The sequence below is a fragment of the Ursus maritimus genome, unplaced genomic scaffold, assembly GCF_017311325.1.
Source record: "Ursus maritimus isolate PB19 unplaced genomic scaffold, ASM1731132v1 scaffold_3, whole genome shotgun sequence".
In the NCBI taxonomy this organism is placed as follows: Eukaryota; Metazoa; Chordata; class Mammalia; order Carnivora; family Ursidae; genus Ursus; species Ursus maritimus.
Window position 1 is genome coordinate 35,162,549 of NW_024425563.1, and position 16,883 is coordinate 35,179,431.

General features: G+C 34.8%; 1 long non-coding RNA gene across 1 annotated transcript in view; it reads right to left on the reverse strand.

The window, feature by feature from the left end:
- Positions 1-16,883, reverse strand: part of LOC103659009 — a 168,716-nt gene that overhangs the window by 59,814 nt on the left and 92,019 nt on the right. Inside the window, exon 3 of the long non-coding RNA XR_567379.2 lies at positions 8,016-8,075. This is a non-coding gene — a long non-coding RNA (uncharacterized LOC103659009). The remainder of the gene's footprint in view (positions 1-8,015; positions 8,076-16,883) is intronic.

Below are 16,883 nucleotides of genomic sequence, written 5' to 3' on the forward strand. Positions count from 1 at the left end.
GCAATTCTCCCCAAAGAAATTTTAAATATTTTGGTAAAACTAAATAAGCTTTAATTGCAAAAACAGACAAAAGGAAACAAAAACATCTTATTTTGAGGAGTTTTAAAAAAAGCAGAATCTAAAATACTAGACAACTAACATAAAAGAATGAGGGATTAAATTGTTAATTAAACTGTTTCTCTAAGTTGTCAATTAAACTGTTCTAATCTTTTTCAGAGGGCAAAGATATTCTTTAATGCTAGATTTTATGTCAGGAGAGGATGTTAAAAATAAAAGGACCACTGCTATATGTAATGAAAATGGAAGATATTTCTAAACTAGTAAAGGAATAAAAAGCAAATTAAGAAACTTGGGCAGAAAAGTGAAAAAAGCATGCAAAATGGTAAACAAAATAAGGTGATGGAAGTAAGTCCATATATATCATAATAATCACAAAAATGTGATTGGATTTATTTCATCTAGCTTTGCCTCATGAGAGTATCTCAGCATCAAAATAGAAAGGCAGAAAGAAATAGTAAAAGATATACTGAAATGTATATCTACTAAATATATATAGTATATAATAATATACTAAATGAAGAAAGCTAGTGTTGTTAAATTTATTTCAAGTAAAATAAATGTTAAGCTAGACCCTAGCCCCTTGAATTATCTTGAGTAGCCATATTAATATTCACTGGAAGAGAACTAGTAACTGCATTTACTAAGCTATCAACTTCTGAGCACTCCGAGACATTCTCAGAAAACTTTCAGAACAGTATCTTAGGGAACGTCATTCTGTTTCTAAATTTTTTTTTTATACCAAAATATACCCAGGCAGAGCAGTGTTGTGAGACACTATGATACATTTGGATATTTTCTCAGCCTTTTAAAACCTCCTTTTTTGGTTTACAGGACTCGGTTCTTATTGTCTGGTTTGGAAAACTGAGATCATTTTAAAAAATCATAATTAAAAACAAAAAGATAAGCCACATTCAGGGTCTTGTATAGTATGAGAGACTTGTATGTGTCTGAGACGTTTAGATTAGAGTCTGGTTGATTGGTTTAGCAATTAAGCAATGCGGGGCTTCTGACTGTAATTCAGGTTACCTACCACCAGATGGCACATTGCCTAAATGCAAAGAACAAGTATCTCAGACCTGTCAAACAAGTAGCCCTAAAAAGGCAAGTGGCTTAACAGACAGAAAGGTGATGATAGATAGATAGATGATAGATAGATAGATAGATAGATAGATAGATAGATAGATAGATAGATAATAGATAGATAGAGATATTCTACCTGTCAATAGAATAAATATGAATGAAATGTTAGTTATCTACTTAGAGTTAAAATCAACTATAATAATAATATAAATATAGTCTAATTAAAAGAGATTAGACTGGAGAATGCAGGCTCTAGACTCTTTGCTCTGCTACAAGTGTGATTTTGGATGAGTCATTTGACCACTAAACTTACGTGTCCTATACAATGAAGAACTAGGTGATTTCTAAGATCCTTTTCCAGCGCTACAATTCCATCCTATTGTTTGTGGCAGTATATGAGAGAAAATATAATTAAACTGCCTCAGGCATCTTGTGAAATTTATATTTTCTTTTAGAATTCAACTTTTATTTACTGTTTTACAAAAACTATTTGATTTTTAGAAATTCCAGATATTTGGCAACCACAGACTAGGTTAGTCTCATCCATGGTTGGGTTTGTATGCTCTTACTCTATCTCTTAATGCCAAAGACCTGTTCAAAGTCTGCCAGAAGATGAGCTCTGGTGAGCAGTTTGGTAGGTGCTTAGTATGAAATCAAAGTCCTACCCTAGTTCTTGTGGGCCCTTGGAATGCCCTGAGGCTGCCCCTTCTCTCAGAGGTTGCACCCTCACTGATGTTTCTGAGGCTAGGATTTTATCCAGTTATCTAGGCTCCTCATTGTGCTTGCCTCTTCCATTTCTAGCACTTCTACTTTTACTTCAAGTCTTGACCTGGACAAGTCACTCGATTTCATTGAATCTCTGTCTCCTCGTCTATAAATCAGAAATAATAGAACTTGCTTTTCATGGTTATGTGAGAATTAAAAGAGATAATACAAGTAAAGCACCTAATATATGGGCAAAGGTGGACATATACTTTACAGATTTAAATTTCTCAAATTTTGGAGAAAAAAATATTCAGAGATAACATGAATCTCAGATGACACAATCTCAGACAAGCCTGATTAGGATTCAGAAGGTGAATACCTAGCAATGCCAGTAGGACTACTCAACTAACTCTCAGAGGAGCTCAGAAATGAAAGGGACAAGGAAAATTTGTTGGTGCAATCTTTCAAAAATAGAATGAAGTAAGGCTTGAAAAAGAAAACTAGGGAGTAAAATATCATTCATCTAAACATTTTAAAAAGACAAAGTAAATTAAATGAAGATCAATATTAGTAATCAGTGTGATGAAGCTGACCAGTAGGTTGTTACCTTAAACACTATTAGCAGAAGTCGATTCTACAAGGGAGGTCTAGTCCTATTCTTTGGCTCAGGTCACATCTCAAGAAAAGTATTGTATTTGGTTCCAACTGCAAACAGTATCAAAGGATTACTGGTTGTCATATCTTAGGACACAGATGCCCATAACCTGAATGAATGGGAGGTAGGGGGTTCAAAGGAAATAGGCCAATTGTGGGTGTGAGAAAGTCCCGTTTGGTGGTCATGGTTTACTATTTGAAGGTCCCAGAACAAGATCAATAGTCAAGACTGGGAAGTGTGTAAGATTGTCAGATAAAATATAGGACACCCAGTCAAGTTTGAATTTCTGAACTAAAGATTATTTATTGTTTACCCAAAATTCAAATTTAACTGGGAATCCTGTATTTTTCTCTGCTAACTCTGGCAAGCCTATGGATGTGACATAAGAAAATGGGTGTTCAACAGACAGAAACACAATGAAAAGGATTGCAGGGGTTAAAAATCACATTAATTAGTGCAATACTATAGCAAAATAACAATCTGTCAGTATTTAATTGATATCAATGTATTTAATTGTTGACTACCGTCAGAATTTATAAAATTAAAAAATCATTGATTTTTTAATCATTGATCATATTAATATACATTTAATATACTTTTTAAAATTAAAAAAATCATTGACATTTAATATACTTACTAAAACTTTGGAACATGAGAAAAAGTTCCTTTGCTGGTACCAGCCTGGCTGTGTTCACTCACTCTAGAGTTTCCTGTGCCTAGGGTCTATTCAGGTGGGTATCTACAGAGCACAATTGTTAAGCTCCAGCTACTTCCCACCCTCTTGAACTCCCTTGAGTAGAAATAGCCTTTGGGCACACTGTGTAGGGACAGCCATCACTCTCTGGCACCTACTCAGCTGCCTGTCTGACAGCCTGTCCAGCCTGGAACCTTACTACTTCCCTTTCCTAGAGAAGATTGGAGGGACCTCAGAGGCTTACACCTGGCAATTGCCAGATGAGTGGTAAAGAAGGAAAGAGGTGCTTTGAGATTAAGATGCTAGTGTTGGAATAAATGCAGGGAGGCAGGGCAGGGATTGAGAAAGAGATGCACCAAACCACTAAAGGTGAATGAAACTGCTAACTGATGTCTGAAGTGAAGATTTATGACAGCAAAGGTGAGCATTACACTATTATAAAATGTATGGAATCCTGGGATACCAGAGCACCAAAAACAGACAGACATTTGGTATCCAAAAACTCTGAGAATAAAGTATAAGACAGTAGCAATAGCAACCAAGCTCTAATGGGGAGAAATTTTACAACTAAAGATAAGTGCAACATGTATATAGATACTTACACATATCAATTGTAGGCATAATAGGCAGGGCTCTTCAGATAAATAGAACAAATCTCTATGTAAAGAGATTTGCTATAAGGAATTGGCTGTCAATGGTTATGGAGGCTGGGAAGTCCAAAATCTGTAATTTCAGCCAGCAGGCTTATGACTCAGGGGAACCAATGGTGTGAATACAGTCTGAAGGCTGGCAGCCTGGAGACTGTACAGTGGTATAGTTCCAGTCCAAAGGTCAGCAGGTAGAGACCCAGGAGAGTTGATGGTGCAGGTGAAGACAAGAGGCAATCTGCTGGAGAACTCCCTCTTGCATAGAGAAACCAATCTTTTTGTTCTAATGGGCTTTCAACTGATTGGATGAGGCCCACCCACATTCAAGAGGGCAATGTGCTTACTTAAAGTTCAGCAATTTAAATGTTAATCTCATCCAAATACCTCCTCCAAGTTGACACATTCACCATCACAGTAGGTACATACCACAGTAAGTACACACCATTTTGTTCATCCAGTCGTCTGTGGATGGACATCTGAGTTACTTTCACCTTTTGAATGCTGTGAATAATATTGCTATGAACATGGGTGTACAAATACCTGTTTGGGTCCCTGCTTTCAATTATTTTGGATATAAACCCAGAAGTGGATTTACTGGATTATATGGTAATTCTGTTTAATTTTTTGAGGAACTGGTATACCGTTTTCCATAGCAGCTACACCAATTTACATCCCAACAGCAGTATACAAGGGTTCCAATTTCTTTTTTTTTAATCTACCTTTTCTTTTTTTTTATAATCATATTTTTTATTATATTATGTTAGTCACCATACAAGGGTTCCAATTTCTCCACATCTTTGTCAATGCTTGTTATTTTCTGCCCCCCCTTTTTATAATAGCCATTCTAATAGCCATCTTTCACAAGACTATCTTACTGTGGTTTTGATTCTCATTTTCCTAATGTTAGTGATGTTTAGCATCTTTTTTGTACTTATTATCCAATTTGTACAACTTCTTTGGAGAAATGTCTATTCAAGCTCTTTGTCCATGTTCTAACCAGATTATTTTTTTGTTGTTTAGTTGTAGTTCTTTATATATTCTGAATATTAATCCCTTATCAGATATATGATTTAAAATTTTTTCTCCTGTTATGTGGATGGCCTTCTTGTTCTCTTGAGTGTTCTCAAAGTCCAAGAAGTTTTTATTTTTAATGAAGTCTACATTTTACCGGGTGGTTTTTTTTGTTTGTTTGTTTTGTTTTTGTTTTGTTTTTGTTTTTGTTTTTTTTGGTCACCCATGCTTTGGTATTTTATCCAAAAATGTAAAGCTTCCCCCTTATGCTTTCCCCTTTTTCTTTAGAGTTTTGTATTCTGGATTCTTACATTTATATCTTTGATCCATTTTAGTTAATTTTTGATATGGTATATAAGTAAAGGGTTCAACCTCATTCTTTTGCATGTGGATATCCAGTTTTCCTAGCACCATTTTTTGAGAAGACTCTCCTTTCCCAGGGTTGGGTTTTAGGAAGAAAAATCATGAAGAAAATTAACCTGAGGTTAAGTCAAACAAATTTTCAATGGAGTAAAATATCCCAGTTCTCAATTATATCAGAAAACTTATTGTTAATCATTTTCCTCAATCAAAAACAATCACATATATAGTTTAAATTAGTGCCAATTTTATACTGAATATTATACTTCTGTCTTGTCCTAAAATAGCCATAGGTAACATTGTGTCTGCTTTCCTAAATTATTGTTGCTATTTTGTAGTCAAGTGAATACCCCTGTTCCTTTTGTTACTTTTCAGATGGTCATATTTTTTAGTTTATTTTTTCCATTAATCTTTTTTTTTTCTATCAAATCCATTCTTTTAACCTCTCAAGGTCAATTAGAATAGTTTTCTCATTTAACTGGCATACACTGAAACTCCTACCTTTAGATTATCTACAAAAATGAAATAATGGGTTATACTCCCTCTCCAGAGCCAGTAAGGAAGATGCTAAAGATCATTAGCTTAGGAGATAGATAATTCCGATGAATGATGGATACACAAAGCTCTCTAATACTGATGATATCTAGTTCTAGCAAAAGCTTATTAAAGCCACTGGTCAAAAGTTGAAGTTGCCCCATATGTGAGGATTGGAGAGCTGTGGATTTCTTAAGATTAATTAAATCTATTCCTTAGACATTTGTGTCTCAATCTCACTTTAGGATATGGATTTCAGCTAGTCTTTTTTCCTCCCTACTCCCCAGCCCCCGGCTAGTCTTATTACCAGCTTTTACTGCTCAGACACTGGAATGATTGTGTTTGCTCCCATAATTTTATTCTCACTGAACAAAATGACTTACCATATTGTTAAAAATGGAGTCCCATCATGGTTAAGAAAATAAATGATATCACAGGTGTTTTGCTTTTGCTATGCTTATTGGTGCTAGTGTATTTGAAATGAGAGTAAAAAAAAACTGGAGACCTAAAATTGTGCACATTATTTCAGCATTTCAGCTGCTCAGTTTTTTAAAAACACATCCACTGAGTCCCTACACAGAAATCTTCAAAGTTCATTTCAGTACAATCCACCTGTGTTTATGATTTCAGAGTAATCATACTTTAAACAGTTAATAAAGCATACATTTAGCCAAGAAGTCTGAGGGGCAGATATGTGTGTGAATCTAACTCTACAACTAAATGAGAAGTTCAGTAGTTAGAAATGGGGCAAAGTTCATCTATTCTAGTTTTTAAAAATCTACCTAATACAGGGAACAACTTAAAATTATACAATGTAAATCAGAGTTGAAACTTGTATGTCAAACTCTTTATGGATGAAGATTGAAATATATTTTGGTGGTGGGGTGACCATATTTACACAATTTCTATTATAGAGAGAAATCAGCAAATAAAAAATCATATGTCCATGCATTTAGAAGTCAGCATTACTATATGCCAAGCAAATGTTTAGAAACCTCGAAACTTTTAAATTTGATTTTAAAACAACACAGAAAGCCAACATATTACTTTAAAATTTTAAGCAACATGAAAACTCAATATGCACATATTTAAGACTCCGAAATGTGCTGCAGCTCTTCTGGGATCATGAAACAGTAGCAAATAAATCAGATATATAGCTACATTAATTCAGGTTGTGGTGATTAACAGATAAAGTACATGAATATTAGGTTATAAAATTATTGGCACAAACAGTAAAATATTTCAATAGTCAGACTGGGATACAGGCTAATATGCAATTGGTAGTAATGAGTTCAGAATTAGCTTTATCATGAGAAAGCTATATGCACTAGAAAGGAAAAGTAATATAATAAAATAGTGGCACAGGGACTCCCTGATATAATAAATCATTTGAAGTGAAATCTGATAGGCACAGTGTGCATTTATTATAAAAGGCTTGTATCCAGAAGAAAAGAGGTAAGCATACTCCAACGGTTTGCTAAATAAATAATTGAATAACAAGTAAAAAAAACAAAAACAAAACAAAAAACCCAAAAATGAATGCAATCTTACATTTGGTTCCAGCTTACCTAAGTTTGTTATTTCCATTGAAATGCTGAAATACTCACACATTTTAAGTGTATATTAACAGTTGAAGTAGAGATAGGAGCAATGAATAGGGATTTAAAAAGCAGAGAAATTAACATGAATTCTTAATATCTGGCTATCCCAGTAAGATAAGTATTATTTAAAAAAGTGATCCTCAGGGCACCTGGGTGGCTCAGTTGGTTAAGCATCCAACTCTTGGTTTTGGCTCAGGTCATGATCTTAGGGTGCTGAGATCTAGCCTGCTTTGGGCTCAGTGCTGGGCATGGAGCCTGCTTAAGATTCCCTCTGCCCTTCCCTGCACCCTCTCTCTCTCTCTCTCTCAAAAAAAAAAAAAAAAAAAAAGTAAACTCTCTCTCTCTTTTTTTTTTTTTTTTTGCTTCAGACCCTTCTTTCTCTTAAATCTCAACCCCTGCATGCAATGCCATTTGGAAACTGATTCTCATGTTTTGATTAATCTCTGTCAACTGGCTATTTGACCTGAACTAATATTACAGTTAAAAACCAAATAGAAAGTCACCTATTTGCTTTTAGATCCTGACACCGGACAATGTGGAATAGTCTTAAGGTAACAGGAGTTGAAAAACAGCTGTGAAAGACAAGTAACATTTACTGTTTGGCTCCATTTTTTGGTTACCCATCCCAATTTGGACTGGCAGCTTAGCAGTGTTAAGTAAGAACTTACCTATATGGGATCTTAGCAGTCTAAAGTAAGAATGCAGATGCTTTTATTTGGTTGAAAAACCTAGACGAGAATAAGAAAGGAAAATAGAGTAAATCCTCAAGATTCCCACTTTCTTTTTTTCCTCTTTCATCCTAAAATTAGTCTAGTTCTCAGCCTAAAGATCACAGCCAAAAACATCTTGGGTTTCTAGTCTGAGGTATAAAAGAAAAACACAAAGTAACTTCTCTTGTTATACCAAGTTCATATAAACCAAATAAAATTAGACAATAATACAGAATAATCATGGACAATACTGTCACTGTGTAATTTTGCACAAATTTTGTCCCATGAAGTACATCCTGAATTTTTTTCTGTGACAGTAATTTTTTTAAAGCAATGATTTTCAAGGTTCAAGAAAGATCTTAACGTCACTTAAATCTCCTTAAAATATTCCTCTATCTTTCTTTCCTGGTTTCATTGATTTTATCAACCAGTCAAGTTCAATAGACATTTTCCACAGAAATATCTTAATAGCTTATTTCTATAAGCCAACCAGCCAGTTTTCATGCACATGTACATTGTAAAGAACTAATCTTTGACTATATGTCAAAATCTATGGCAAATGAATAAAAAGACATATTTATTCTTCAAATAGGAAATTTTATCTACATCCAAAATAAAAAGGGCAAACCGATTATCAGAAAAATTTGATGCACTTAGAATTATGACTATTAATATGCTAAAATATGGAAACATTTAGACCTTTATTTTAAGAGCCAACTAAGTCAGATGCATAATTTTTTAAAGGAATATTGATTTAAAAAACTTTAATCATTTGTTACAGAAATTAAAACTTAATACTTGGAATGAAAAACAACACTGCTCAATAATGCCAAATGAAATATTAGCATCATTTATATTTTTTATTTTGCTATTATGTCCTGGTGCTATTATCATGGATCATACATTCTTGAAGCACAATTTGTCTTTATGGAGGAGTTCAGGCTTTCCTAAAATTACAATGCTTGTGTTATGATGAATTCTGTCCTCCAGAGGGCAGTGCAGTACAAACTCAGAGGACACTGCAAAAATTTAAAAAAACAAACCCCAAACCCCAAATGTTAACCAATTTCATTTTATTCTGGTGAGAAGGACAGCATAGCAAAATTCTTAGGATCTGATATAATGTCAAAACTCCTGGATGTAAGACAGAAAGTATTGCCAGTTATCCAATTATTTTGACCATGTGTCAATCAATTCAATATCCTTAATGGAGATTGTTTTAAAAAATAAATTTATTGACTAAATTGATCTGTTGGTTGGATATAGGTCAGTAGATTTTATTTAAGAAGACAATTGACAGAAATGGTTCTGGGACTCTGCAAGACTTTGATTCAGGTGGTATGAGCTCCTTAAAAAAGAATTCTTCCTGGGGGGCGCCTGGCTGGTTCAGTCGTTAAGCATCTGCCTTAGGCTCAGGGCGTGATCCCAGCGTTCTGGAACTGAGCCCCGCATCAGGCTCCTCTGCTGGAAGCCTGCTTCTTCCTCTAACACTTCCCCTGCTGGTGTTCCCTCTCTCTCTGGCTGTCTCTCTATCAAATAAATAAATAAAATCTTAAAAAAAAAAAAATTCTTCCTCTATACTCCCCCACACAATAGAAGGTACACACTTGATTTTAGGAACTTATTTTTTTCCTACTTATGGTGCTCCAAAATCCTTTTCAAGACTAAAAGTTAAACCTACTTACTGAAAATTATAAAAGCAATTATAGTTTTTATACCCTCATGGACAGTTCTTGCAAAACTCCTAAAGCCTTTGTACTCCTATTGGGTACTATTTAACAAATACCAAGTAATATTAAACTTCAAACTTTGGCTAGCCAAGGTAAGGACATTAACCAAGCTCTAATAGCATGCTAAAGAATTAAAATACTTGCCAGATGCCTTACATATGTTATCTTATTTAATCCTTAAAACAGTCCCATGATTTGGTACTAGTACTTCCCCATTTTATAGATGAGGGAAATGAGTCATAAAATTAAGCAACATGGTTGAAGTTTCATAGCTCTTTGGCAGGAGAATTAGAAAGGAAATCCTGATCTAAGGCCAAGCAGCTTTTTCTTTGTTTATTTAGTTGACATACAATGTTCCATTAGTTTCAGGTGTACAACATAGTGATTCAACTACTCTATATATTATACTATATTCACCACAAGTGTAGCTACCATCTGTCATTATACAATGTTATTACAAGATCATTGGCTAATATTCCCTGTGCTGTGCCTTTTATTCCAGTACTTATTCATTCCATAACTGGAAACCTATATCTCCCACTCTCCTTCACCCATTTTGCCCACCCACACCTCCTTCCCTCTGGCAAACCATCTAGTTTGTTCCCTGTATTCATAAGACTGATTCTGCTTTTTGTTTGTTTATTCATTTGTTTTGCTTTTTAGATTCCACATATGAGTGAAATCATATGGTATCTGTCTTTCTCAGTCTGACTTATTTCACTTAGCATAAGACTATCTAGGTTCATCCATGTTATCACAAATGTCAAGATCTCATCCTTTTTTGGATGGTTGTGTGATATTCCATTATGTGCACGCACACTTAACGTGTGTGTGTGTGTGTGTGTGTGTGTGTATTTCATCCATTCATCTATTCATGGACACTGAGAATGCTTCCAAATCTTGGCCATTGTAAATAATGCTGCAATAATCATAGGAGTGCATATATCTTTTTAAAACAGTGTTGTGCTTTTAACCATTATGTCATTCTGCCTCTGAGTTTGCAGTGATTAGTGTTATGGTGTGACTAATACCATGCTTTAACCAGTTTTGTAAGTCCAGTCACATAGACTTTAATGAAGATACATTACTCTGAACGTAAATGAGACACATGGGCTGTACCAATTTCTATTCAGAGAAATATGTGTTTAACAGTGGTTCTCAGGGATGCCTGGGTGGCTCAGTCGGTTAAGTGTCTGCCTTCGGCTCAGGTTGTAATCCCAGGATCCTGGGATTGAGTCCCTCATCGGCTCCTTGCTCCATGGGGAGCTGCTTCTCCCTCTGCCTGCTGCTCCCCCTGCTTGTGCTTGCTCTCTCTCTCTCTCACAAATAAATAAATAAAATCTTAACAAAACAAACAAACAAGCAAAAAACACAAAAAACAGTGGTCTCAAAGTGTCATCCCAGACCACAGCATCCTGGGAACTCATTAGAAAGACATTTTCTCATGCCCCATGTCTACACAAGGAGGAGAAGGACTCTAAATCACAAGAATATCTTATCAATGGAGAAGGCATCAACTTAGATATGCATAACAAACCTTACTTTTGTTTATATAATTTTCCTGGTAACCTCCAGGTTACCCATAACTGGGCTTCCTGTCCCTCCTCCGTCTACTCCTCCCCCAAAGTTTTTCTTTTTTGTCTTTAGCTGAAGATAGTATTTAAGATGATGGATTAGGCTACCACTGAAAATTACTTATTTTCCCCTGGGTATCTCCCATGTATACATGAGATACACACGTTAATAAACGTATGCTCATTTTTCTATCGTTAAACTATCTTTTATTTCAGGGTCTAAGCTAAGAACTCAGAAGGGTAAAGGGGAAATTATTTTCCCTTCCCATACACTAAAACTGTCAAAGACTGAAGGCAGAATAGTGGTTGCCAGAACCTGGGCGTGGGGAGTAAGGGGAGCTGCTATTCAATAGGTATAAAAATTCAGTAATGCAAGATGATTACATTGTAGAGATCCACTCATTGTACCTATAGGTAACCATACTGTATTGTACACTTAAAATTTTGTTAAATGTGTAGATCTCATGTTAAGTGTTCTTACACAACTTAATCTTTTAAAGAATACAAAAAAATACATATTTGAAGAGTGACATCAAATAAATGCAGTTTGTACCTTGCTTGAATTTTGATTCAAACTAGCCAACTGTGAGAAGATGATTTTGAGATAACCAGGAAAGATTGAAAAGGGACTGAATATTAAATAATAATAAATTATTACTGTGATAATTATGTTATTATTCTATTTTTTAAAAAAATCTTTATCTGTTAAAGATTCATAGTGAAGTACTTATAAATGAAAGAATAGTATGGTGGGATCTGGCAAAAAATACTCTATTCAAATAATAAAGAGAGATGAAATAAGGATGTTGATCATTTTGAGGCTGAGCAATAGGTATGTGGATTTTTATCATTATCTACTTTTGAATATGTTTGAAAATTCCCATAATTAATGATTAAAACAAATAAACAAAAGACTCCGTTTGCCAGAACTTTGTAAATATTTCAGACCTACTGAAGAATGAACTATAAGTATGAAATTCATCAACAAGATGTTTTCAGTATATCATAATATATCATTCCTAATGTCTAGTGAATTCAAGTAATATGAAAGTGTAGATAATTCAAAACTTCAAGTAGACTTATCTTTGTTCACAAGACAACGGAATTGAGCAAAATACACGGAGTTGGCTTTGGTAATTGTTCATTCTAACCCACATGATTTGAGAATCTTGATGAGAAAGACTGTTGAGTTCAAAGTTAGAAGCCATTATTTCCACAGCCAGTCTGCTTCTTCTCTGATGAAGAAAAAGGAGAAGAAGAGGAGGAGGAGGAGGAAAAAGAAAAAAAAGAAAGGAAAAAAAAAAAAACCAAACTGGCATTACAAAGCCATCTGTTCATGTCACAAGCTGTTTACCTGGCTATTTGCACTGCTTGTCAGAAAAGCATTTGGATATTCCCACCATGGCATGAGGGTCAGGCTGTCCACCTGGTGCTAGTGACCCCCTGGTTATTTGTGTTCTGTAGCTAATTTTTTAGCTCACATCAACTTGGGACTTGGACAATCTGGCTATCCAGCCTCAGTGTCTCAGCCACTTAGCCCCTTAGGGGGACATCCCCTCTTCCATGTCCCTGGCTCAACTCTGGTGTTCTTGCCAATTCAGAACTGATAGTACAAAAAGTTGATTTTCATGTTACTCATAAATAACTTACCCAGGACATTTAATATGTTTACTGATGTGCTTCACCTTTTTCCTTCCATCAGCTTGACTTTAAAGAGCCGAAACTAATCCTAGCTATGCAAAATTTATTGTTTTTATAATTGTTATTGTTTCTGTTTGCTTGACAGTTGCTTTTTTGGTGGGATGAACACTAATGGATATTGTCCAAGATAATGTTACTTTAAATCTAATTCCATGCTTTACTAAGTCTTATTAAAATAATTATGCATGTGCACTGCTTCTATGAATTTGACTACTATAGATATATCATAGCCATGGAATCATGTAGTATTTACTCTTCTGTTCCTGGTTTGTTTCACTTAACATAATGTCCTCCAAGATTATCCATGCTGTAGCAAATGGCAAGATTTATTCCTGTTTTGAGTCTGAATAATGTTACCTTCCATGTATATAACATGTTCTTTTTCCATTCTTCTGTTGGTGGATGCATGTTTTTTTTCCATAGATGCCTACTGTGGCTATGCTGCAGTAAACATGGGAGTGCAGACATATCTTAGAGATGGGGGAATGGGGAGAAAGGAAGTTGTTCAATGGGAATGAATTTTCAATTATGGTAGATGAACAACTTCTATAGATCTCTGTACAATATACTGATTATAGTTAACAATATAATATTAAATACTTTAAAATTTGTTAAGAGGGTAGATCTCATGTTAAGTATTCTTACCATTTAAAAAAGAAACAAGAGCAAAACAGTCTTTGGAACATGCTGGACTATGTTTATTAATTTGATTGTATTGATACCATGGGTGTTTGCATATGTCTAGACTCATCAAAGCCTGCATGTTAAATGTGTGCAGTTTTTTTATACATCAATTATACCTCAATAAAACTGTCTTTAAAAATGGCTGCTCTAAAAAATAAAATAAAATAAAATAAAATAAAATAAAATAAAATATTCATGGGTTTATTTCTTTGCCAATTCAATTCAATGGTACTGCACAGAGTACCTCATATATGCCAAACTTGGTATAGGCGAATAGAAATACAAGAATCATTAAGACATGATTTCTCCCTTGAGAAGCTTACAGTTCATCTTGGGATCAGGTTGACAGTGGGATATGGTAGAAAACAGCCATGTAAATGTTGGAGAAGAAAAATTTTACTCTCCCCGTCAATGTTCTCACTGGTCTAAGAATTCAACTGAAGACAGATTAACAGGGAAAAAGAAGTTTAATTACGTGTGCATGGAGGCCCAATAATAAAATTGAGACCCAAGAAATCACCAAGGTTTGCAGTTTTTATACACATTAAAGAAAGAAAATAAATCTGTAGAAAATTGACAGAACAAATAAAACTTATGTTTTGGAGCTTCAGTTAGTAAGGAATTCTAAACAGAACTTGGACTGGCATAGTAAATCAGTAAAAGTAACAAGGTTTGTTTATATAGGCTTCTTTGGCCCTGAATTCCCTATCTCTGATGATAAGGATGATCCTCTACCTCCTCGTATAGGGTGGGTACTTTTCACATGTGAGATTTATTTCCTGCTTTCAGGAGACAAAGTGTCCATTTTGCATTGGCTATTTCTTAAATAATCTTAATTCAAAATAATCAATATGCCAAAGTGACATATTTTGGAGCTGCTTGTCCTGAGCCCCAGGACAAATAACTGTAGTAGAATACAGTAAGTGTGTCCCAGGAATAGTACAGATAATAAATAAATAAGTAAACAGCACTTAGAAGTATCACTGTATCACCAGGGCCCTATGACCTTTGGTAAATGAGGTAAAGAGAACAAACGTCTCAAAGCTTCAGAAGGCATACATTATTCCTATAAATATGTTTGAATAAAAAGTTACAGCTGCAACGTATAATATGGTAACCACTGGCCATGTGTGGCTACTTAAATTTAAATTAATTAAAATTACATTAAATAAAAAAGATCACTATCTTATTGGCACTAGCTCTATTCGAAGTGCTTAATAGCTATATGTGTTTACAGGTTACTGTATTGAATGGCACAGGGCATCACCATCATCATACAAAGTTCCATTGGACAGCACTAATTTACAGTGTGAAGATTTTTAATAGTCTCTCTCAGACTCTAATGTGCATAAGAATTACCTGAGTATCTTGTTTAAATGTTAATTCTGATTAAGAAGGTCCTGAGTGGGGCCTAAGATTCTGCGTTGCTAACAAGCTCCTGGATGACACTGATGATCCATAGACCATTTGAGTAGCAAGGGTCTACACTATTCCATTAACCCTAACAAAAAAGTAATGTGTCAAAGGAACTTTTTCAAACCTCTTTTGCTCTGAAGGAATATTTCTTTTAATGGAGACACGGAAAAAGTTAGATGATTTATATGCTCTTAATAGAAAGAGTTTCTCCTCTAAAATATTTGAGATTATATTCTACAATTCAGTCATATCCATAATAAGGTCTACAATCCCTACATTTAAAAAACTTCAGTTCTGAAACATAAAGTGTAATAAAAATATCTGTGCTTTAATTATGCACAATCCATATCTTTCCCCTTCTGATTCTTGGCATCCATGAGTCTATAAAAAAAATCAAATAGTCTTCAATCATTTTTAAATTAAATTAAATTAAATTGAAATGTATTTATCCATTAGAAAATTCTAATACATTTAAATACTGCTCTAATAATGCCACCTGCAGTTTTCTCTTTGGATTATTTCATTTCTTTTTTCCCCTTCAGATACATTTTTTATTTTAAATTCAATTAATTAACATATAATGTATCATTAGTTTCAGAGGGAGAGATAAGTGATTCATCAGTCTCATATAATACCCAGTGCTCATTATGTCACATGTTCTCCTTAATGCCCATCACCCAGTTACCCCATCTCCCCACTCCTCTCCCCTCCAGCAACCCTCAGTTTGTTTCCTATGATTAAAGAGTCTCTTATGGTTGTCTCCCTCTCTGATTTTGTCTTGTTTTATTTTTTCCTCTCTTCCCCTATGATCCTCTGTTTTGTTTCTTAAATTCCACATATGAGTGAAATCATAAGATCACTGTCTTTCTTTGATTGACTTATTTCACTTACCATTATACCCTCTAATTCCATCCACGTCATTGCAAATGGCAAGATTTCATTTTTTTGATGGCTGAGTAGTACTCTACAGCATATATATATACCACATCTTCTTTATTCATTCATCTGTCAATAGACATCTGGGCTCTTTCCATAGTTTGGCTATTGTGGACATTGCTGCTATAAACACTGGGTGCAGGTGCCCCTCCAGAGCACATCACTACATTTGTATCTTTTGGGTAAATACCTAGTAGTACAATTGCTGGGTCATAGGGTAGCTTTATTTTGAACTTTCTGAGGAATCTCCATACTGCTTTCCAGAGTAGCTGTACCAGCTTACAGTCCCACCAACAGTGTAAGAGGGTTCCCCTTTCTCCACATCCTCACCAACATTTGTTGTTTCCTGACTTGTTAATTTTAGCCATTCTGACTACTGTGAGATGGTATCTCATTGTAGTTTTGATTTGTATTTTCCTGATGCCAAGTGATGTTGAGCATTTTTTCATGTGTCTGTTGGCCATTTGTATGTCTTCTTTGGAGAAATGTCTGTTAATTGAGACATGTCTTCTGCCCATTTCTTGACTGGATTATTTGTTCCTTGGGTGTTGAGTTTGCTAAGTTCATTATAGATCTTGGATACTAGTCTTTTATCTGATAAGACATTTGCAAATATCTTCTCCCATCCTGTTGGTTGTCTTACAGTTTTGTCAACTGTTTCCTTTGCTGTGCAAAAGCTTTTATGTTGAGGAAGTCCCAAAAGTTCATTTTTGCTTTTGTTTCCATTGCCTTTGGAGACATATCAAGCCAGAAGTTGTTGCAGCCGAGGTCAAAGAGATTGCCAC